The sequence below is a fragment of the Eulemur rufifrons genome, chromosome 20, assembly GCF_041146395.1.
Source record: "Eulemur rufifrons isolate Redbay chromosome 20, OSU_ERuf_1, whole genome shotgun sequence".
NCBI classification, from domain to species: domain Eukaryota; kingdom Metazoa; phylum Chordata; class Mammalia; order Primates; family Lemuridae; genus Eulemur; species Eulemur rufifrons.
Window position 1 is genome coordinate 44,510,671 of NC_091002.1, and position 24,566 is coordinate 44,535,236.

Consider the following 24,566-nt stretch of genomic DNA (forward strand, 5'->3'; position numbering starts at 1 on the left):
GCCATAGACAATATGTAAACAAATGAGTAGGGCTGTGTTCTAATAAATCTTTATTTATAAAAACAGGCAGCATGGCCAGATTTGTCCTGGAGGCTATAATTCAACAGCTCCTGACCAAGAGTATCTAGTGCATTATTTTAAAGCCATTGCCTTCTGAATATTGAAGCAATACTATTTAGAATCATAAAACGATTCTTACGTTTTGACCCAATAATTTCATACCACATAATCTAGCCCTAAGAAAGTCTTTGGATTTGCACATATAAGTTTTTACAAAAGATATTCATTGTGGTAATACTTATAATAATGAAATTTAGAAGCTATTTTATTGGTCAAAAACAGGGCATCAGAGAAATCAGAGTGATGAATATTGGGCCATCTTTAAAAGAGATCATTCCAAGGAGCTTTCATGTTGTTAAGTCAAGAAAAAGTGAGATATTGTGCAGTTTGACCTGAATTAGGTTTAAATCTACATATGCATAGAAAAAGAGAAGGAAATATGCCAAATTTTTAAGTGTGGTTGTCTCTGAATGGTGAGATTATAGGGTGATTTTTCTTGTAAAAGAAGGAGGCTCAGAGAGCTCAGGTAACCTTTCAGTGGTCACCTGCCCAGCCAGTTAATAGCAAAGCTAAATCTGTTAGATTCCAAACACTTGTCCTCTTTTAATAATTCCATGCTGGGATTGCTGGGACGATTAAATAACCTTATATACATAAAACACCCAGCAAAATGCTTGTGACATAGTAGGTACCCAACAAATGGTAGCTGTTAATATCATTATTCTTTGTTCTAAGCAGTTCTGTATCTTGGTTGTGGTGGTTACACAAATCTATGCAAGGGATAAAACTGCATAGAACTACACATACATACACACAGACAAACAAATGTAGAAATTGTGAAAACTAAGGTCTATAGCCTAGTTAACAGTATTGGACCACTGTCAACATCCTGTCTTTGATACTGTACTCCAGCTATTTAAGATTGACGACTCCACTGGGGGAAACTAGGAGAATGTTACATGGGACGCTACTATTTTTACAACTTCCTGTTGAGTCTATAATTATTTCAAATGAAAGAGTTTTTAAAAATACAGTAGAACTTTTTAAAAATGCCAACTACTTCCATAAATTGCATCTCATCCATTCAGGTAATGCAGGAAAAGGTAGGGATGGTTTGTTATGGTTTATAAAAGGTAAAACTGAAATGCTGTTGACTAATTGCTCTTCTCCAGGTCAATGAAAAAATAAATAGAAAAATCAAGTCACTGAACATCCAAGACTCTTTCTTACCAGTTGCTGGCCCTGCTGCAAAAGTTGTCCCATGTTTAATGGGGTCTGTGTTCCCTCAACAAGGAATGTGGCCACTGCAGTTTAAGGATAGACCTGCCATCTCCTCCCTTAGGTAGATGTATATAGAAAGTAGTCTCTGGACAAGAATCTAGAATTCTATGAGCAGATGTCCCCAGTTGAAGTTTGAAATGAGGGGAAGGAGGGAACAAAAAACACTCTCCAAGAAAATGATAATTACTCAAGTGTTTTCATGTTCTGATTAGTTTTATTATTTTTACATGTACTAGTGAAACTGAAAATAAGTTTTAGATAAATTAAGAAAACTGGCTTAAGGCTGGTACAGTTATAGCTCTCCTTGCAAAAACTCAACTCATGAATTCACCAAATATTTATTGAATGTCTATAGGAACAGGCACTATTCTAGACGCTGGAGATGAGGTCGTGCCCAGACCAATCCAGTTCCTACCCTTGAGGAATGTGGTTTAGGTCAAAAAGTAATTGATTGTAGCCTGAGTTTTTCCACTTGCTTGCCATTTGCCTTTAAAAGCTACCTGGGCCTCAATCTCTTCTTGTCCTTTTAGAGTGAGGACAAATGCATGTGCTCACCAACTCCCCTCTTGTATGCAACACAAACATCACTAACAAATTAAGGTGCTCTTTTCTGAGTTTCAAGGAAGACACAGACTTGGAAGCCTTTGGGACAAATTGACTCTATTGTCATTTTGGGCTGGCTACTTCTTTGTTGTGGGAGGCTGTCTTGTGCATCGTAGGATGTTTAGCATCACCCTGGCCTCTACCATCTAGATACCAGTAGCACATTCTCACTCTGCCCCACATCTTAGTTGTGACAACCAAAATGTCTCCAGGCATTGTCAAATGTCCCCTGGGAGAGGGATAATGATCCCCGTGGAAAACTACTGCTCTAACTATTGCTACCAATGATTAGCGTTTACAGATAACCAAACTAATTGCCATCTCAGGGTCAGATAATGTCTTCAGATCTCTTCTCATTCTTATCCTCTGCAATTCCATCAATTTAGGAAAAATGAACTGCATTGTTTTTCTTTCAATTATCTAGAAAGAGAAGAAGGTTTTTGATAAGGAAACTGAGGCTCAAAAAGGTTAAATCACTTGCCCAGGTTGCATAGTTATTAGGGGCAAGGCTGAAATGCAAATACACACCCTCTGAGTCCAGTGTGCCCTTCCCCTCTGGACTCTGGGCCTCTCGCAAATGACTTTGCCTGAAAATGCAGTTTTTTACAGCAGACAATCCACGAGGCATTCAGGAGCTTGGACTCATGCTGAAGCATTTGACTTCCAGTCACTGTCCTGGTTCCTTCTGTGTTTTTTAAACTTTTGATCACACCTGAGTGAATGGGAATGTTTCCTTGGATGAGAAGTGGAAAAATCAGCATTACTGGCTCAAGAAACCAATCAGGAGCAAGGCCTCATGTATAATATGAATAAAAATGAGACCCAAACCCTGCCTTTGGGAAGCTTACAGTCTACAGTATGTACGTGTTGAGGGTGTGAAAATACACACATAAATTCTGATACAAACATCAACTCATTAAGGCTGGGCCAGTTTAAAATGGGTGTTGTATGCAAGAGAAATGCCCACCCAACATATAAGGATATTTGCAAAACGGTGTACATCTTTACTGGGGGCATCTGCTCATTAAAAACCGCTCTTCAATCTTCTTTACCTTCCCATTTCCCTCAAAGCTCCACTACACATGACATCCCAGCTGTCCCTGACAACTCACGGAGAGAATGATCCAAATCCCCCCGCAAACCCAGCCTCCCCTGGCTCTGGTCCCCTTTGCCACTTCCCACCCACCTCCCTCTTGCCTTCCCATGTCTCTGCTCTTTCACGGTACATGAATCAGGACAGCATCAGCTCCAGGACTGCTCTCACCCATTTCCCTGATGTAAACACCAAGGCCTAGGTGCCGTGCTGGTGGCGAAGCAAAGTTCTCTCCAGTATGCGGGGAAGGTAGAAAAGCTTTAAATGGAGGGAAGGGGAGTTCAGTGGTAAGAAATAGGAGATGAAATGATATAAAGAGTAAGCATAGACCACATCCAACCAGACCGATGAAACAATACCTGAGAAAGCACTTCAAAAAGTGCATGGCACAATATAAATAGACTGTACTGGAGGCACAGTTTCTGGAGTAAGGAAAATGTGACTTTTAGATGGATCTTGAATTAATGGAATCCGGACCTGTGGAATTGGAGGCGATGAGTGAGCCAAGGAGAAGGAAGCCCGGATGGCAGCCCAGCAGGCGAGAGGGTTCTGTGCAGGAAAGGGTCGGGTGTGTTCAAGGAGCCAGGATCAGTGTCTCAACTGAGGCTCCTTAAGTTTATTTCCTGTCTGGGGCATTCTGTGACACATTTCCAAATGGAAAAATCATTCCCCATCGAGCTAGCCAAATATCTTGAATAAATAATGCAGAAATTATTAAGACATTTTCCAGAGGGCCCCAGCATTTCCTGCCTTGACAATGGAGCTGGATTTGACATCAGCTAATCCAAGAAGTTAAAAAGAAAAGCTTGGCCAACGCAAACTTCCCTTCCAAGTGTTTTTCGATAATGTGAGATCGCGTTGTGAGACGATGCTCGTGATCAGTTTTTTCCAAACCATCTCAACATCTTTGATTAAGTCATGAGCGTGGCTGTATGGATGTGCCATTGGCCGATTGCTGTCCTGGCTTGTGGGAATAGGGAGGAACATTGAAATAAATTATGGCTTCATTCGTCAAGCTACAGAATATTAAAATTAAAAAAAAAAAAAAGAAGGGGCCAAAAGAAAGATGTCCCAATAGCATACAAGATGACTTTGTGTTAATGGGAGAGATACATGTTGGAAGGTTTTAAGGTTTCTAAAAGAAAAAATACAAAAATATCAGCTCACTTGTATATAGTAGTTCTCATGTACCAGCTGCTATTCTAAGCTCTTTACACAGATTACCTAGTTTATTCCTGACAATGACCATGAAAGAGGCAGGTACTTATTCTCATTATACCAATGAAGAAACTGAAGTGGAGGGCATTACTTAACTTTCCCAGGATCACACAATGTGTACACTGTCTACATGTGTACTGTCTCTCTAAGGAGACTTTAGAGACAATGACCAAGAGAAAATGCACATTCTTCTTGCAATCCTATCAGTAAAATGAGAGAGAGAGAGAGAGGGAATGCTTAGAAAATCCTGCCCAAATCTCTAAAAATTACAGAAGTGATAATGCAACCACCTCATCACATTGTATCCAAGAAGACTGGTTGACTTGTCCCAGATCAAGTGGAGGCAAACCCAGTGCTTGAATAAAGTTCTTCTTGCTCCCAGGAATCAAACAGGCTCCTGAGAATCAGTTTTTTCATCTGTACAATGGACAGCAAAATACCCACTTATGAAATGATAGATTATTTATGCAAGCTCTTCAGAAAGTAATAGCACTGTAAAATATATTTTATCATTAGGAGTATCTGAAGTCAAACAAACTAATTGAAGTGAGCACTACCAATTATTACAGGTTGTATCCATGGGCAATTTAGATCTCTCCCTAATTATCAGGTTTTTCACCTGTAAAGTGGCAATAATAATAATATCTCATGGGGTTCTAGTGAAGATTAAATCATACTATGCATGCAAGGCATGCACTGAGCCCTACCCCTTGCTCATAGTAAATGCTCAATAAATATTAGATAATAATAATAAAGAAATCATAGCTACAGCATGTGTTATGCTATGTTAATTACAACAAGATTGCAAAACCTATTTTGATGAACCAGAGCATTATAGCTTGAGTAAGAAATAAAATAAATATGCAAACGACAGAACTTTAACCTAATAACGTGACCACTCCCGAAGTTTAGCATATTACTGGAAATCGCTAATGGAGCACTGCCCATTATTCATGATAGAGCAGTAAGGAATCATGCATAATGGAACAGAGTCCCTGCTAACAGCAGATTCACGCACGATAATTTAAACTTGTTTGTATGGAAATAAAGGACGAATCTTTGAAGTGAGCCTTAATGAGATTCTGCTTGATCTTCAGTGTATCCTGGGAGAGAGAGTTCAATTTTTCCTCCAGCATCCAACTCATGTTGGTAGCGTGTAGGAAAGAAAGGGCCGACTTAAATTATGAATGGCCCTTCTTGTCTTTGTGATAGCAGGTGAGGAGTGGGGGCGCTCATCTGGGGGGCACTGGGGAGATGGAGAGAGATAACCACGGTTCTCCAAGGTGGCTTCTGCATCCAAAACTTATAGGAAGATGTGGTGGGCTGGGGCCTCTGCACGCATTCATTCTGGACCCTCCAGGACCGAAATAAGCCAGCCGGCCCTGGCAGGAGATGCGGGATGTATTAGCATGGCCCTGCACCTTTGCAAATTCTGCTCATGCACAAAAGGGCTCCGTCCCACACCTGTGTCAGGGTAGACCTGGCAAACAGTCACCTTGTCGATGACTGCTGCACTGGCTGCTGCCGAACTCTGAAGATATTTGGTGGTTGGGCAACCTGGCCTGGCTGTCAGAAGGTTCCAGAAAGTGGATGTGTTTTGGTTGCCAAGTGAAGAGTGTATGATAACGGAGTTTTTTAAATCAATTCAAGCCATGGGAGAGGTCTACCTCATTAGGTGACCATTAGGTTCGTGATGAGAAGATGATGACTGTGGAGTGCTGAGCCCAGGCTGGCCACACACTGTAGAGTGCTGAGCAGGGGGTGGGCCACATGCTGTAGAGCCCCCAATGCATGGGAGATGCCATTTTTTCTTTTTACCTGTATCACTTTGAGGGCTTTTTCAAGCCTGTGGCTTTTCAGGCTCAATTAATTGTAACTCAGCCTCTGAGATGAAGTGTGTTGAATTCCTTCTGCCGTTTCGACAGGAAGACACAGCCTAGCTCGAAGTCGTGAGGAATAACGTGTGTCGCAACTGTCTCTGTGCTGGGCTCCTTGCTCAGCACTCTCCTTACGTGACCTCCTTTAATCCTCACCACAGCCCTGTGAGGGTGAAAATGCTTTTTAATTTCATTTGACAGATGAGAAAACTGAGGCCCGTAAGGCGAAGTTACTCGCCCACGCCAGTCAGTGGTGGGAACTGGGATTTGAACCCAGCACCCACTTGAGTCGTCCAAGTTCTTAATCATACTCTACTGCCTGTCCCTCAACAGCGTCCCCTGTAGGAGAAGCCTCACCTGACCGTAATGAACACTCTCAGCTGGGCACCGTTGGGGGTGGGGGGAGTATGTCTCAATCCCTCCCCAGGTGACAGGTGTGTCATGTGACTCTGGCGTCAGGGAGCAAAACTGAGTAGGATGCTGACTCATCTACCTCAGCTGCCTCCCCTCACACAGACTCAAGAATTCTGTTCCCAACCTCTTTTGCCTTGATTTTCTAATGAAAAATCTCTTTTATAAGTTAATATGTGCCGAGCATTATGTGAAGAGGGTTTCATGCATCCAATCCTTTAATTCCTAAAACTCTTCTTTCTGTCTTACCAATGAGGCTATGAAGCTGCCACAAGTGAAGGAACCAGCCCAAGAATGCACAGCTGGGGAATGGGGTCCCAGGACACATTCCCGCATCAGTCACGCAGATATGCACGTGTCGGACACTGTTCTCTTTAGGGGTACAGCAGTGAACAAGACAGAGGTGTCTTGTTCACCCTCCTCAGGGAGCCTACACTCTAGAGAGGAGAGACAGGCTATGAACAAATATATAAATTCAACAAGATAGTCACGTCCCAGAGAATGACGTTTCCATCAACAATGGACAGCATGCATACGTGACAATGACCGCCTAAGATACTGTATCCCGTAAGACAATACTGTATCTTTAGTGTATCTTTTCTATGTTTAGATGTGTTTAAATATACAAATACCACTGTGTTACAATTGCCTACTGTATTCAGTACAGGAACATGCCATACAGGCGTATAGGCTAGGAGCAATGCACTAGACCACACAGCCTAGGTGTGCAGTGGGCTATGCCAGCTGGGTTTGTGTAAGGGCACGTAATGATGAAATCACCTAATAACATATTTCTTAGAATGCATCCTTGTTGTTCAACACCATACAACTACATAGAGGTCATTTCTATGAAGAAAGCAGCAGAAAGATACAGAAGAAGGGACTAGAAGGAAAAGATGGTGTGTGGGTTGCTAGGTCAGATGGGGTGGTCAGAGACAGCAGCCTGAGAAAGTAATATTTGAATGAGTGGAGGCAAATCCACATTCCAGGCAGTTGGATTATCATGTGCAAAGGTCCTGGGGCAGGATGAGTTGGGGGGAAACATGACGAAGGCCCTTCTGCCCCAAGTGGAGTGGAGGAAGTGAAGGAGTCAGAAGGGTTGGCTCACACACGGCCACGGCCAGCTGCACTGAGAGTCTGCGGCCTGTTCTCTTGCCCTCTACACTGTGCATCTCCCAGGGCTGCCTCGAAGAATGTCAGCTCCTATCCTGACATTCATTTTACCTGGGGGTCCCCCCCCCTGCCACATCCCCAGTTCTCTCTTTCCTTATGTTTAGGTGATTACCAAATGTGGATGCTCTGAAATCCATTCCCTTTTTAAATAATTTGAATTAAACTAGGGTAGATGTCCGCCAAGATGAGCAATAGAGAACTCTGTGAGCAGCATCTCTGCACGGCACATTTCCATCCTTCACGTTCGCAGATGGCTCTGCTGACAGGGAGGCCAGCCTGTGTCTGTGTGCGGCACGAACGCCACACAGAAGGAGCACCAGCGCGGCCACTCCCACGGAAACGTTTCCATCTCTGAGAGCCGTAGCATCAGATGATGCGTCGGTATTTTTAACGCTGAAGCAGATCAATGGTCGCATCACCAAATGTGCTTCACATTCGGGCGCGAGCCTTAAATATTTCTAGCTGGAGGCCGGGGCTCCGCCAGCATCTCCTGTCCCGTAACAGTAACCTCCGTCTCATTTGGCCACTTCCTTCTGCTCACTAGATGCATTCTTTACACTTCTGATTACTAACCACAGCCGTGAGCCAAAACATTATAGTTAAATTTAAAAAAAAAAAAAAAAAAAACAGATCCTGGGATGAGTCTTCGAGAAAATAGCAGTCTTTTAATAATCAAAATCTTTATGCATCTTGTTTAATCATTGTGCTAAGTTGTTGAGAGAACCGGATTTTTAGAATTTAACCTGGTGTCTGAGCACAGAAAAAAAATATATATTCCTCCATTTATTCTGGCCCTGACTTTGTGTCTATTCAATTACAATTTCCAGTCAACCACCCCAACATTTCAGGGATGGCCTTTTTTTTTTCTTTTTTTTATAAAAGCAGGACTAGAATTTCATTGTATTGAACATAAATGGGGAAAAGTACATTGCAGAATAAAACTTAAAATGCTTTTATGGAATTTTCATTATAAGACTGCCTGTAATGGAGTTGACCTCATATTCACCTAAGATTTCTCTGGCTCCGAGTTCAGATTTCATGCCAATTAACATGTTAATGACATATATCATTTAAAGAGCCCATCATAACTTTTATCACATCATGTTACATCTATTTCCTTGTAATTAAATCAGAATTACAGGGTGTAATTACTTTTCTTTTCCTGAATACCCATTCCTTTTCAGACATTTAAATTCAAGTGCAAGTACTAAAAGACACTTGAAAGTAACAACCTAATAAAAATATTATCAATTAATGAAAGTGTTGGGTTTCTCCTACTCTCTGGTTTCTTTTTGACAAATTCCTATCTCCCCGTGTACTTTGCATGACATGTAATGATTGGTCGTATCCAGTCAAATGCTTTATAAGCTCTTTAAATCCTCAGGGCCCTAGTCTCTATTAATATGCAATGTTCTCACACATAAATATAATTACATACAATTATTAGCGGAAACGGATCAGATAAGGTTTATTAAGGAAATATCCTATAATTACCCAAGTCCAAGACTTCCCTTTACATGTTAATTCAGCCAAGGGTTGGAGTCTATAATCATTCCACCTGCAAAACAGCTATTGACTTTGATTTCACTTTGGGAAACCAATCGCTGAGGGCAGGATCAAAAAACGGGCACACCTTTGTTTAAAAGACTTAACCACGATAACTCTATGAAAATTCTGGACCCAGAGGTAATTAGCGGGCCACTTATGGTCTTGTACACCCTCCTCAAATCAGGTTTAAAACTTAAACTTGTATCCTACTTAATTTTTGAACCTCATTATAACTTCAAGTAATATCTAAAAACATGCAAGCAACCTAGAGGCACGTGCTCTGCGATGACAGTGTGTTAGAGGTGTGGGGGCAGAGCTACCAAGGACTGACGCGCATTATCTGAGGAACTAGGCACTGGAACGTGGGTAGAAAAGCAACTCCTTTGTTGTCAGGAAGTCGTACGTACATAGATCAATTCAATTATTCATTTGGCAAATATTTACAGAGTGCCTGTAATGGCTACGTACTAGTCTTTTAGCCCTCGGTGCTGAGTAACATGGTGGAGGTTATTGTTGCCCATGTGCCAACGTTCAAAGGAGAGAGAACAGACCGTAAACAAGTAAACAACAGAATGAATAGGAGAAGTGCAGCAAGCAATGAGAGCCAAGAGGGAAAGATAGCAGAACGAGGGGAGAAAAGAGATGGTGGCAAGGTGGGTTATTCCACACAGGGTGGGCGGTGAAGGCATCTCTGAGGTGCCTGATCTTTGAGCTGAGATCCGAGCGATGTGAAGGAGCAAGAGAGGCTCGGCGGGGACAGAATCTCTGAGTCCTAAAGGAGAGTGAGTGTGATGTTTTGGAAGAACAAAGGGCAGGTGAGTGCCGCTGGGACAAAGGGAGCAAGATCACAAAGATGGCGGTGGAAAGATGGCACCATTTACGTAGGCCCTGCAGACCACCAGAAGCATTATGGATTTTGTTCTAAGAGTGACAGGAAGCAGTGAGAGGGTTTTAAGCCAGGAGGTGACATTACCTGAATTGCATTTTGAAAATGATATTCTGGGGTGTGGAGGCTGGACTTGGAGGAGGCAGGGATAGAAGACACTGGGAGGCTGTTGGTGCCATCCAGGGGGGCAAAGGCACCAGCTTAACCTATGAAGAGCCCAAAGGCAGAGCCCGTGATGTGGCAGGTGAATGAGCAGGGATACTCCTCTGGTTTGTGGCCGCTTGTGAGAACCCCCATGTCCTCCTGACCATTTAACCGAATGAATGTGTCTACTGTGTGCCAGCCATCGTGTTAAGCCTTGCAAATGTCAAAGTGAGCAAAGCAGACAACATCTCTGCCCTCATGGACCTTAAATAAGGGAGAAGCACATCCGACCCAGAACCAAATAATTACAGAATAGTAAGTCTGGCAATGGTAGTTGTCTTGGAGAAAACTACAACATGGCTTAGAGATTGGGAAGGACAGAGAAAGAGGGAGGGACAGCTACTTAAGATTCCGTGCCCAGGGAAGGCCATGTGGAAGAGGGTATGACATTGTCACAGACCTGAATAAGGTGACATCAACATGTGATCCAAATGTCAGCTGTTCCCACATCTTCCTAATCCCAATATGTTGCTCTTGTTTTCAACTGATGCCAACCCCAAACTCAACACCACTGCAAGTTCTCTCACCAAAGCACCAATGAACAATGGGGAGGTGGGTAAGCTTTTAGGGGGAAAACACAGAAGTGGGGATGACATGATAGTGCCACAGCAACACCTGAGAAAGCCTCTCACACATTCCTCTAGAAAAATCCCAGATATTTCTTTTCTCCTTCCTTTGCACATGATCTCCAGCTTTCTTCTTGAATTCTCTGGTGCTCACAGTGGCCAGTCCCGCTTTCCTCTTCTGAGCAGAGCAATTCAGCTCAGCCCCAACTCCTCCTAGTCGCCTTCCAGCATACGGCAAAACAAAGGCAACTGTAGTGACCACTTTTGCCCTCTGAGACTTCACCTCCTCATTCCTGTCCCAAGTGGCTCAACACAGTATTTCTCCTTAAAACACTCAGTGCCCTCCCCCAAGGGAAATTCTGGTGAACGCAATTATCACCTTGCAAACGGTTTATGGATTGACACATGCCCACAAGTTCCCCATTTATTGAGCCCAGGACATGGAATCTCATGAAAATGCACAGGATCATTATCCTGTTCAAAGCTATCTTTGCACAGCTTCTTCCTGTCCATGTCTCCTATGTTTGTGTTTTCTCTCCGTGTATAAAGTCAGGCCGAGATGAGATAGTGACGGAATCCTTGCCATACATCTACGGACTTTGCTTTAAGGCAGGGGTTGGCAAATTGACCAGTAAAAAGGTGTTATCAGAACACAACCACACCCTTGGCTTGCAAATGGCCCGTGGCTGCTTCTCCGCAGCTGTGCAGGGCGGCATCACTGCCCAGCACAAAAGCAGCGCTGTCCCATACGAATGGGTGTGGCCATGTTCCAATACTGCTTTATTTCTGGACACTGAAATAAAGTGTTCAGACATGTCATTCTCACACATGTCATGAAGTATTATTCTTCTGTTGATTTTTGTTCAACCATTTAAAAACCTAAAAACAGTTCTCAGCTTGCCGGCTTTACAAAAACAGGTGGCAGGATGGGTTTGGCCTGCAGGTCATAGTTTGCCACCCTGATTTGAGGGCTTGTTGACAAACCTCAGGCTCTCTGGGTTCTTGGATCAATCTCTGCACGACCAGGGTCCTCCCAGAACGCTCTCCCCTGCAGCCTTCCAAGTCTGGGGTCTGGGCGCCTTGGGAAACGGGCCTGCACATTCACCCAGATCTCCCCAGCATTCAGCCTAGAGCCCAGCGCCACGCAGGTACTGAAACCACATTAGTGGAGTGAAGAAACCAAGGAATATATGAAAGTCGGAGCATCTTTTGTGTGGTTCTCAAGCCAGTCTCTAACATCATTAATGCTTATGATAAGACAAAACCATTACTTACTAGCAAAATGAATAATTCACCATTTCTCAAAACCTACTGGGATGAGAAGGAGGAAGAAAGGGAGCTGTGGGTACCTATGAGTGATACGTCTAAGTGACTCCTTTAGACACAGAGCCCACGGCCTCCACAGCCCCGACTCCGCACTATTTCCATCGATTTCCAAACGAGTTGAGGCCGTTTCCTGACAGTTTGGGGGAAAGGGGCCAAACCATGAGGCTCCTACCATGTCTTCAGCATTTTACAATTAAGAGCTGGCCTTGTTTAAAGCCCAACCTGTCATTACCGCTAATATTGAGATGAGACACTTTGATCCAAATGGAATCTGACTGCCTGATACAACCCAACGTTAAGCTGCTTCCGAGAGCATCTTTCACTCTGTATATCGTCCGCCGGCTGATGTCAGTTTTGGCGGAGCCGCGGTGCTCTCACGACGGTGCGAAGGAGAGCTGATGTTGCATGAACTTTTCTGCTGCTGTTTCTTTTCCGGCTGACAGCTTAGCCCCGCACCCTAGGCCTGTCTGTTCATCTCACGGAGACGGTCACTGATTCCCTCTCTTCCGATTAGCCTGGGCAATGATTGGGATAATTTAGGACTTGTGCCGCTTGATCATCTGTACAGTTACAACAAATAAAACATTTTAATATGAGCAGTCACTGCGTGTTTACTGTATCATATTGCTGAGAGCTGAACCAATGCCAAGCGCTATAACAGAAGGGGGGATGTGAACTCCAGAATGATGACACTAATAAGGAAATTACAAAAGGCCCAACAAATGGCATTTGTGTTAAATCAATAATGCTCTGTTTGTTTTTTTTAATTCTAATCTTTCTTCGGAAAAAAAAAATTATCTTTCTAAACAGTTGGCGATTCCTATTCTTGTTCGTCTTCCTGAACATAATTAAAAACATGTTGTGGCGTCTACTTAAGACATCAACTTTCCCAAGGCTGTCTTGTCCACTGCGTTTTAAACAAAGACACTTGTTTTGGCATTGTGCCCTTAATTAATCATTTGAGGCTTTATTGCTGTACAAAAAAAAAAAAAAAGTGTCTTTGTTTAATGATTCATCACAAGCCCAATTTCTGCAGAACTTAATCAAATACAGAACCAACTTTCTAATCAGCTTGAATACCAAAAAAAAATTAACGTAGGCCTTGTTTTCGGGATGTTATTTGATAAAAGAAACTGGTATATGACATTGTTACATAGGCTGCTTAGGAATTCTTTCATAGAGATAAGATGGACCTTTTGTTTTTGGAGTCGAGAATGGAAGCTCGTTGTTTATTAAGAAAATAGAACCTTTGATGGCCCAGTGAGTGTCATTTTAGCATTTGGGCCTTGCAGAGCTGGGGACAAAGCCTTAAGAATTCACATCTTGTCTTGCCATTTTTAATGTCCACTCTGAGAATCAGACGGCACCGCGCAGGAGAAGGTGACTCCGGGAAGTGCCGAGCTGACTTGCCGCTGACTTAGACCAGGCCGCGGGCTCTTCCTCCTTCCGCTCTGCCTTGGCTCCATCAGCACCACTAGCTTCTGCATCAGACTTGCTTCCTCCGGGCCCATCCCCGAATAGAATCCACTTAGAAGTCCCCGATGTAAGAAAAAGCAGAACAAACTGAGGCACCTGTAAGTTACACCAAGTCAGGACTAGGATTTCAAAAAAGGTCTCAATATAATAACAAAATCGCTGGAGGAGGAGGCATAGCATTTGAATTAAATCAACTTACAAAATACATCACTCTCTGGGCTCGGTGCAAGTGACAGCCTAAGAAGAAGTTTGAGCATGCTGTTACTATTATCACTTTATTATTATTAACTCTGCTATATTTATGAGAATTTAAAATCTGTGGTATCGATCATTGGTACAGTTTTTAACACACTTTCATATGAGCTGTAATTCAGCGCTCCCTAACTCCTGCTGCTGTTAGTCAAATACTATGGCAAATGTTATTTATGGAGCACTTTCCTGCGCCAGGCACCGTGTCCAGCACTTTGGGGGCATCTTCTCCGTCTTCATCTTACAGATGAGTAAATGGAGGCTTCGTTTGTCCTGAAGTTTTCCTGCAACTGGGACCGTAGCCTCGGCCTCCCTCCACCTTCCTGATGCGATGAGGGGTCCCAGGGGACCCCCAATCTCAACTCATCCCAGACTTGGCACCGACTGATGTAAGGGGAGGAAACTGTGCGCATTTCCCTAAAACCTACAGGCAGCTTCAGGAGTCTGGGTTCCCAAGTGAACAGTGTGTCTTGACTGGTGCCAATCAGGGTGCAGTGATTACGAGTCGGGCTCTAGAATTTGACAGACCTGGCCTCCAATGCCAGCTCCTTCTGTGAGCCCCTAGGAGACTTACATAACCTCTCTGAACCTCAGTCTCCTCGCCTTGCAAATGTGGCTAATAAGAGCACCTACCTCACAGATGGGATTAAAGATGCCTTTTCAGGCAAGCGCACTTAACAAAGAGCCCCTCGCGTAATAAGCATTCGATAAATGTTAAAACATGCACTCGCATGTTGAATAGGCATGTTGCCTGAAGGGTGATCAAAGCATCATTTTATTTCTTTCTCCATTTAAAATCTATTCAGAGAGAGTAAACACCCCTGCCCTTGGATAAAATCGTAGCCAGCTCCTGACTTTCCTGCTCCCTCTCAGAGAAGACGGGCCTGGGGGCACGTTGAGACTCAACTCACGGGCTCAGTCCGGAGTTAGGGGAGTTAGCTGGAGGTGTTTGTTCGGCTTTGGGCTGGAGGTGCCCAGTGGGAAACTGGGGGAGGGCCGGAGTCCCTCTCTGTCTGCTCCTCCTGTGTCCCCAGCCTGTTGACAGCAGCCTCAGGGCCATTTACTCTTTTAACCATTTTTAAGTGAATGGTTCTGTGGCTTTAAGTGCATTCACATTGTTCTATAGCCATCACCACCATCCATCTCCAGAAAAACGCAAACTCTATCACCTGGGTGTCCATGGGTCCTGTGGCCAGCTCCCTCTGGGCCGTCTCTCCTGCGGTTCCCTGTTCTAGGCAGACACCTCCCTCTCCCAGGGAGTGGACAGTGCCTCTCTGCTCCCAAGTGTCAGGGCTCCACGGGGAGCCCCTGGCTAATGGACAATACCATTAAACACACCTCAGCGCCACCACCTATGGGCTCTCTCCCCTGCACACTCCCTGTTCGCCCCTAGTGGGCGCAGAATAATCTATCCCACCCTTCCCTGGACAGACTCTCAGAGGCTAGGCTGATGCAAGCAAACAGCTTCCTTGCAGTCAGAAGCCCTCTGTTTCCGGGCGGAGCTCAGACCGCAGTCCACAGTTTGCCCAGTGTCCTCGGGCAGGAGTCAGGTCCCAGGCTCCCTGTCTCCCAAGGCCAGGCTGGACATCTTCTTAACCCATGCTTTCTGCCCCCATCCCAGTGAGACAAGGGGTTTGTCCTGGTTCAGGTTCCCCCAGAAGCCTCCCCAGAAACAAGGACTCCCGCTCCCAGGAAACAGCAGCAGGGGAGTGAGGAAGTGAGTCGGGGGACAGAGGGCAGCCAGTGCGGGGAGCTCGCCATGCAGGTTGTCACTGTGAGTGATTGGCACATGATCCCACAGAGAGCCCTGGAGCTTGCGAGGAACACAGCCCTCAGAGAGAGGTGGGGTCTGTGCAGACCACCCCCTGCCGATTGCAGACAGCTGTGCGGCAGGTGAGACCAAAGGTGGCTGGGGGCAGGGGGCAGGGGGCTGGGGGGTGGCATTAATTCACATCCATCCACTTCGCAGCAGATGTGCCCAGTGGTGCTGGTGGCCAGACAGAGCGCTCGGAAGGCCCGCAGTAGACACTGGATGGGCAGGGGCAAGGGGACAGAGTGGGCCACAAGTGTCGCTGCCTTCAAGCTGGATGGTAGCCCCCTCCTCCACCCACCCCTAAAGGGGGAAGACGGAGGCTCAGAGCAGGATGACAGCTCTTTGTCCAAATAAAACTCCCCCATCTGCTCATGCAGTTGTTCCTCCCATGCTCCTGTGGACCCTCCTGCAGGAAAGCCCCTGCGAAGGAGAGAGAATGAGAGCCACAGCGGGACGGCCATGCTCTGTCCCAGCTGCAGCCTCTGTGAGTATGAGCACTGATGTCCCCCTCTGTGCCCCAGTGTCCTCACCTGTGAGACTGGGGACACTACAGAGTTCCATGAAACGCTTCCCATGCCTCCTCCCACATGCGTTCAGACCCCCTGCTGGACTCATTTCACACACGGTGCATTTCCTCCCTGAGGCATGGAGAAGAGAAACTCGACAGTCCTCTGTGTGTGTCTGTCTGATGAGGTTCCCCTACGTGATGGTGAGCTCCCAAGGGCCAGAACTGCACAGCACATTGGTCTCGTTCTCCACTTAGCTCCTCAGCACTTAGCACAAGGCCTGGCACATAGTATGTGCTCAGTAAATATTAGTAAAACACACAAACCCACATGTATATGCATGCATGCATATACACGTGCATATCTACATACATACATAAATGCTACATGTCAAGAACCTAGAGCCCTGAACTCATATGCCTTCAGGAGCCAGGCAGGAATAAATCAAGAGAGACAGTATGGGAGGCAACAGGGAATGGTGGGGAGTGTGGCAAACTGCAGAGCACTTGCCCAGTCCAAAGGGCATAGCAGCTACTCATTTGTATTTGGCTCCCCAAAGTTACCGCTTGCTAGAACTTCCAATCTTTTTCTGAAGAGACTAGAAATCCATTATGTGAAATTTCCAGGTTTTTGATATGTTGGCAATCACTCCAGATTTTTAGAAAACACTCTTTAGGTAAAAAATACATATATATCTTTTAGGCCAAACATAGCTCACCAATCAATAGATTGAGGTCTCTGTTATCAAGCAACATCTGAGATAAAGGGTATTTCTCTTCTCCTATCTTCTCCTTCTATTTTATCTCTGTTCATACAGAGACAGAGCATTCCATGTGATTGCACAGGTAGGTTTGGCCACCTAGAGGCAGGGGGAGGAATGACACGACTTCCTAAGATCTCCCACATGTCAAAGGCTCCTCTCTTTGTGTCCAGGCCCTGGGTGGCCCCTTTGGCAGCAGCCATCCTTCTCCACATCACCCTCTGCCTCCCCCACCTGCTTATGCCATTCAGCTAATTAGTGTGACTCAACGGACACAAGAGGCTCAGGTGTCCTGCCAGTACTAAGCCTGGTGTGAGTGATTGTGTGTGTGCTGGTAAGGTTGCTAGGCAGCTAGCAAGTGCGACTTCTCCACTGGGGCGACACAGGAGAGAGGCATATGGGTGGGCTCGTTCTTGCCAGAATATGATGAAATCAATGCATTTTAAGTCACCCAAGATGAACCCAGGATGTTTCTGTTCGGTCCACAGGGGAGACACGCTCGTTCTTGACAAGAGTCTACTCCATTTATCCCCATATATTAACAAAGGAATTGACGATTTCAAAGATGGGACCACGTACTGTTGGTGGGAGTAGCCTCTTTAAGGAGAAATTTGGCAATAGCGGACAAAATTTTAAGTATTCATTCTCTTCCACCTGCAAGCTCATGGCTGGGAATTTATCTTCAGATGTATTTGGGCATGTGTACAAAGTTGATAAGCAATATCACCTTTACCTGCCGGGGAACGGTTAAAGGGATAGACTCCGGCGCCAGAATTGCTAGGTTTGAATCTTAACTCTACCCCTTGCAAGTTGTGTAATCTTGGGCAAATCACTTCACTTCCATGTGTTTCAGTCTCCTCATCTGAGAAATGGGGCTATTAAAGCACTTATTTCATATGGTGGGTGGGAGATGAAATGACGTACTATAGGTAGAGCACTTAGAAGAATTCCCAGCACATAGAAAGTGAGATATTTGCCATCCATTGGAAATGCATAAACACATTTTAGTTTTCCATACCAGGAGTCTCGTGCAATCTTTCAAAATAATGGAGTAAACCCCTCTGTGCTGATATAGAGCAACCACAAGATTTATTATTTAGTGGAAATGTCATGTGTCTAGAGCATTCACCTTTGTGTTAAAAATCATGTCTAAATTATACCCAATAAAGTTGTCTTTAAAAAATAATACGTACACGCATGTATACTTAATGTTTATGTAGAGAATATTTCCGGAAAGATCAGAAATGAGCCCTCGGGTTGGAGGGGCACTTTTTATTTTTGTGGTGTTTGATTTTTTTATCAAGTTCTAGTACTATTTTTTTTCCAGGAAAAATTTTGTTTAAAAGAAAAAGCCAGGACTAAACTCAGTGATTAATGGCATTGGACTTAAACCCAGAGCTCAACAACTGCATTTCCATGCAGATCTCTTTGATCTTCCTTTGATAAAGCTGCCAGCTTGGTGAAGTGACCAGGCTCCCTAAGCAGCGAGACCTGGCTCTGCCACTTCCCAGCTGCGTGACCTGAGACAAGCAATGTCACCTTTCTGTGCCTCATTCTTTCTTGTTGCAGAGAGGCAAGAGCAGCTTTTTCAGGGTTTTTAGAGGATTGATTGAGATAATGTTTGCAAAGTGCTGAGGACAGGGCCTGTCATATATAAATAGGGGTTATTATTATACATGGTAGCTGATTTCTAACTACCAGCTTTACAAAGGTGGCAGCGAATCAAGATATTCACTATTGTCGTTTATGCAAATTAAGAAGACAACACCTAGAAAAGAAAATATCTTCCTCCTTCCTCTCTCTCTCTCTCTCTCTCTTGTCTTTAACATACGCCATCACCAAAAAGCCTTAAGGTTTCTGTGGATAATTTACACAATAAACACATTAAAAATCAGCAAAATGCCAGGTTGGCTATTGTCTAAGATTCATCTTTGTAGTCCAATGAACAGCTTAAGAAATGCCAATGCGGAAAAAAATTAAAATACGTGATGATAAAATTATCAATACAGTTGATTCCAGAGAAGCAGGCCCTGCGGCTTATCCCGCTGCGCCCCCCACCGGCCCTAGGCCCTGCCACAGCCTTCCGCAGGGTCTGCTCCCTCCCCTGCACCCAGCCTCCCCCCACACACAACCTCCTGCTTCACAGCCCTCCTGAATGTCCACACTCTTGCTGTCCTAAGCCCGTATTATGGATTATTTACCTACCTATACCTACCCACACAGCACCCCCATCCATAGATCCTAACCCCATAATACAAATAGTAAACAGAGAGTTCATTATAGTAAAATATGATGTATTCCATATGTGCGGATATATATATTCTATAAGGGCCTGTGTATGTATGCATGCATGTATATGTGTATTATGAGCATTGATGTTATTTATGTGTGTGTGCACATGTGTGTTATCTACGTATGTGTGTATATATACACACACAGAGGCATGACAGTGTTAGGAGACATCAAAGTAAGTCTGGATTTAAGAAGTAAGACAATATTTAATGTAGAATTATTTACCTCTTTTCTCCATATTGACATTTTAAAATAAAAGCTAGATGATGCATGTGTATGGACACGTGTATACACATCATCATGAATCCCGTAACCAGCAGGAGAGCCACGGAGCTAGGAAAGGGTTTCGGATTTGGGCTTAGGAGGGTTACCCTGGTGCACAGGTGAAGGGCAGGTGGGAGGGTAGAGGAGACAGAGCGGAGGGAGGGCGGGCATGTGAGTTCAGTGCTGTCACAGGCAGCTGGGACGGAGATCAGAGGGACAAGAGAGAGCGAGGCTCTCGATGGGTACGACATGGACCCAAGAGGGCACTTTGGACATTGGCTGCAGGTGGCAGAAGTGGAGCAATAGAGATCCACCTAGGGAAAGAACACGTGCTTCGTTAGCAATACCTGGGGCACAGGAAATAACACCAACATCCTGAAAAATCGCTGGTCTGGCCTCATTTCTTTGGACAGTAGTCAGGTTCTATTCACGTGTGCATTTTCCCACGGGGCCAGGAGCTCCCTGAGAGTCTTTGCCCTGTTTGTCTCCATGGCTTCTACATTGGGAAAAGGGACCAGTGCGCTAGGGCCAGTGGGCCAAATCCTCCACCTGTTATGCAAATAAAGTTTCAGGGCGCACGGCCGCACCCATTCATATCGCTGCCTTACTACTACAGCGGCTCAGTTGCGGACTTGTCCAGTAAATTCTAAAATATTTACCATCTGGCCCTGGAAGACACCGTTCGCCAGCCCCATGAACACATCATGCCAAGAACATAGCAGATGCCCCATAAATATTTACGCACTGTATAAACGGGAGTCACAATGACAGGACAGCCTTCCGTCGTAGAAATAACCCATCAATTCTGTTTTCACTGGCACACCCCTTGCATGGCATCCCCAAATGTGAAACCTTTTTCCCCCCCAAGTCACTCATGTTCTCAGTTGCTCCAATCCTCTGGAGAATCCACTCATGTTCTCAGTTGCTCCAATCCTCTGGACACAGGGGAGCCCTTGAGACAGAAAACTGAACTATTTGGGGCAAAAGATGTTTTCTCAAATTTGGTACTATTGGCATTTGGAGCAGGATAGTTCTCTTGTAGGGGGCTGTCCTGTGCATTGTAGGATGCTGAGCAGTGTCCCTGGCCTCTACCCATATTCCTTCCCTACATGGTGGTTAAAAATGTCTCCTGGGAGGCAAAACTTCCTCCCAGTAGAGCACCAGGGCTCTAGAGAGAGAAATTGTAGCTAAGAACTCAGTGCTGGGATCCACTGGTAAACATCCCCGAGGATATTCCTTGCGGTTTTTTAGAATACATGGGAGAAATTTGCACACCCCATTCTAATCACTCTACTCAGCCCGTCAGGGGACTTCTGGTGTCTAACCTGAATCCCTTATGCTGCATTTGCCCCTCTTGTTTTTAATTCTGTCATCAAGGAAAAAATTAAAAATAGAGAAGAGTTAGTGTCTACACCTGCCATAATAACCCTCCTTCTATGATGGTCTCTTTACAGAGAAAGCCAGGAAATACATAATCCAGGTAATCATTCATTCAACAAATACCTGCTGAGCACCTGCTCACCTGGCACTGCTGTGGGTGCTGGAGACAGAGCAAGGAGCAGGAGTGAGCATGCCCTGATCACGGGAGCTACATCCTAGTGAAAGGAATGAATAAGCAAAGAAATAAACAGGATGGTATCAGTTACTGATGAGCGGTTGATGCCATAGGAGTGACTGGGTGGACCCTTAGCTGGGATGGTAAAGAAAGGCCTCCCTGTGGACAGAACATTTGAACAGAGGCCTAGAGAATTCAAAAGAGCATCCCTGCTGAGAGAGAAGAGGTGAAATGCCTGGTTTCAATGTCTTCCCAGTTCCAAGATTTCGATCTGAAATGGGTGTGGAGTCTTGCTACCCACTAGGGTTCCCTTTCTCCTGCTGTGGTGGAAGGGAGCCTCAAAGTGAGCTTGGATTCCCTGACCAGCTTCAAGAAACAGCCCTCTTGATTAGCCTGAGGACCTCTTATGGATTTCCTACATGACTGTAGTAGGTACCAAAAGTTAGGCACTCCCAGGTTCTCAAGGAGAGGAACCTGAAGTCTTCTCCTTCCTACTTCTTCCAAGATCCATCCAGGCCCCAGTGGCAGCAACAGTAAGGCAGGCACACAGGAGGGTGTGAGTGTGGCTAGGATGGTGTTTGGTGGGTGAGGCCCTCTGACCAACTCTAAAACCAGAGTATGAATATCTGGGCCCGTCCCCGTCTCTCCCCCAGCTTCCTCCATTCAGCTCCTGTCTTTCTCCCAGAGGATGAGCCATCTTGTGCCATGAAGCAGATCTTGCTGGGTGAATAACAACTTGAGTAAAATCTAGAGGCATTGGGAAGCTGTAGCTAACCGTTAGAATCAGAGGAGGAGGGAATTATTTCAGGGCTTTAAGCTGTTTCACATGCCATGTTGTTTTGTTCTACTTGTAGCCTCATCTCCCCATTGCACTGTCTCAGACAGGTAGCTGGTGAGGGGTGAGAAGCATCTGGGTGGGCTCTGGGGTCCAGCAAACATGAGCTCAGATCTGGACTATCCTTACTAACTGCCAGACTTTCGGGAAGCCACTTATACTCTTTGGACCTTCATTTCTTCATCTGCAAAATGGAGGGATCTACTTTGGAGGGTTGCTGTGAGGATGAGAGATAAGGTTTGTGTTAATAATAATAATGTAATAGCCATCATGTGTTGAGTTTCTGCTGTGTGTTCGACACTGCACTCAATTCTTTATATAAATATCTCACCCTCACAACCGCCTTCAGTGGAGAGTCCATTATCACTATGCCCACTTTACAGCTGAGAAAAGTGAGGCATAGAGGTGTTAAACATCATGTCTAAGTCTGCCCACTTTCTAAAGAGCAAAGCCAGTATTTATCTGAACCAAGGTTTCAGGGTCCTTAACCACAGGCCCTCTCTGCAGTGGGCAGTCAACAAAAAAATCACTCATTGCTGTGTTCTGGTTATAATCCTAAAGAGAATCAGAGTGTCAATGGATGAGAACTAATCCACGCTCACTGCCCTGCTGGGCAGAAGGGGTATCTCACGCTAAGTGACTTTGTTGTCATTTGTTGATGCACACCATCCCAGGGCCTGTGTGACACCACACTGCTGATCTCCTAATATGTCCTGCCAAGCCTGATGGCTGACGTAATCACCCAGTAACCCTCTGCTCACTTAGTCCCTCTCTGTCTCTGCCCCATGTACAAAGCAGGAATTCAGAAATTTATTCATTCGTTGTTCAACTAAAATTTATCAAGTGTCCACCAAGTGGCAGGCACTGCTCTATACAGGAATGTATGAGAGGGATATAAATCCTGCCCTCTTGCAGCTCACACTCTGGAGGGAAAGAAAGTACAGAAAGTAAAGCATACAATATGTTTAGGGTGCAGAAAGAATCAAGTGTCTGCTATGGCAGAGAGGGAGATCAGGGACTGCCAGTCACAGAGAACGGCTCAGTTTGAAATAGGGCAGTCAGGGAAGGCCTCCCAGAGGAGATGGAAAAGGTAATAGAGCGAGTTGTCCAGATATCTGGGCAAGAACATTCCAGCCTGAGAAAAATAGCAAAGCAATCCATGACCCAGAGGTGAGTCAGCCTCTTAGAGAAAAGTTTCACAAATTGACTCATCAGAACACCAATATCATGAGACCTTCTTTGAAAATAAGCTTATGGGGCACAATAAGTTTTGTAAATGCCACATGCTATATAGTCCACGCTTGGAGTTTGGATTACCCATTACCATAAGAAAAGACAGACTATGCAATGGTCTGTAGTAGAGTCTTGTTTAACCCATCTCACCCAAGCACAATTGACTACACAACGATTTCTTTACCTAACACCTGTTGGCATCCCCCCAGAGCTATATTTCCATGGAAACCAATTTGGGAAATTCTGGTTTAAACTTGGGGCCCTTTCTCTAGAATGATGTACAATTTCTTGATTCTCTTACCCCCATTGAGTCATTCAACAAACACTTATTGAACACCTCCTTACTAAATATCAGATACTGAGCTAGATTTGGCAGAAGATGGAACAGAGAATAAGACCCCTGTCTCCACTGAAAAAGTCAAGTCTGAGATGCTGCCATGCAGACCCACCCATCAGCCATGGTCAACCCTGCAGTATTCAACATCACCATGCACGGCAAGGCCTTGGACTTCATCTCCTTCAAGCTGTTTGCAGACAAATTTCCAAAGACAGCAGAAAACTTTCATGCTCTGAGCACTGGAGAGAAAGAATTTGGTTATAAGGGTTCCTGCTTTCACAGAATTATTCCAAGGTTTATGTGCCAGGGTGGTGACTTCACACACCATAATGGCACCGGCCCAAAGTGCATCCACAGGGAGAAATTTGATAATGAGAACTTCATGCTGAAGCATACAGGTCCTGGCATCTCCATGGCAAATGTTGGATCCAACACAGACGGTTCCCCGTTCTTCATCAGCATGGCCAGGACTGAGTGGCTGGGTGGCAAGCGTGTGGTCTGTGGCAAGGTGTAAGAGTGCATGAGCATCACGGAAGCCCTGGAGTGCTTTGGGCCCAGGAATGGCAAGACCAGTAAGATCACCATGACCAACTGTGGGCAACTCATAAATTCGACGAATGTTTTGTCTTAACCGCCAGACCATTCCTTCTGCAGCTCAGGACAGCACCCTCCTCCCCATTTGCTCAGTGTGCTCTTGCTGCAGGTCTTTGGAGTCCGTATTTTCCTTATTCCTCCCCCCCCCCCATGTCTAGCTGGATCGCAGAGCTAAGTCTATGATGATGAAATAAAAGTAAATAACAATGAAATTCTCACATTCACAAAGCAAGCACACGTCTGCCAAGGAAGATGGAAGTGTGTGAATTCAGTGACCCAAACTCTCCAAGGGACAGTTGTGGGGAATGAATGGTTAAGGAGACGGATTGCAAACCCCTCCTCTCATCTCTTATGATATTTCCGCTCTTGGTCTCACCGGTGTTAGGAGGGCACAAAAATGATTCTT

General features: G+C 45.0%; 1 pseudogene; it reads left to right on the top strand.

Annotated features, from left to right (window-relative positions):
* Positions 1 to 23,687: 23,687 nt before the first annotated feature.
* Positions 23,688 to 24,080, top strand: LOC138400921 (peptidyl-prolyl cis-trans isomerase A pseudogene; annotated as a pseudogene).
* The last annotated feature ends 486 nt before the right edge of the window (positions 24,081 to 24,566 follow it).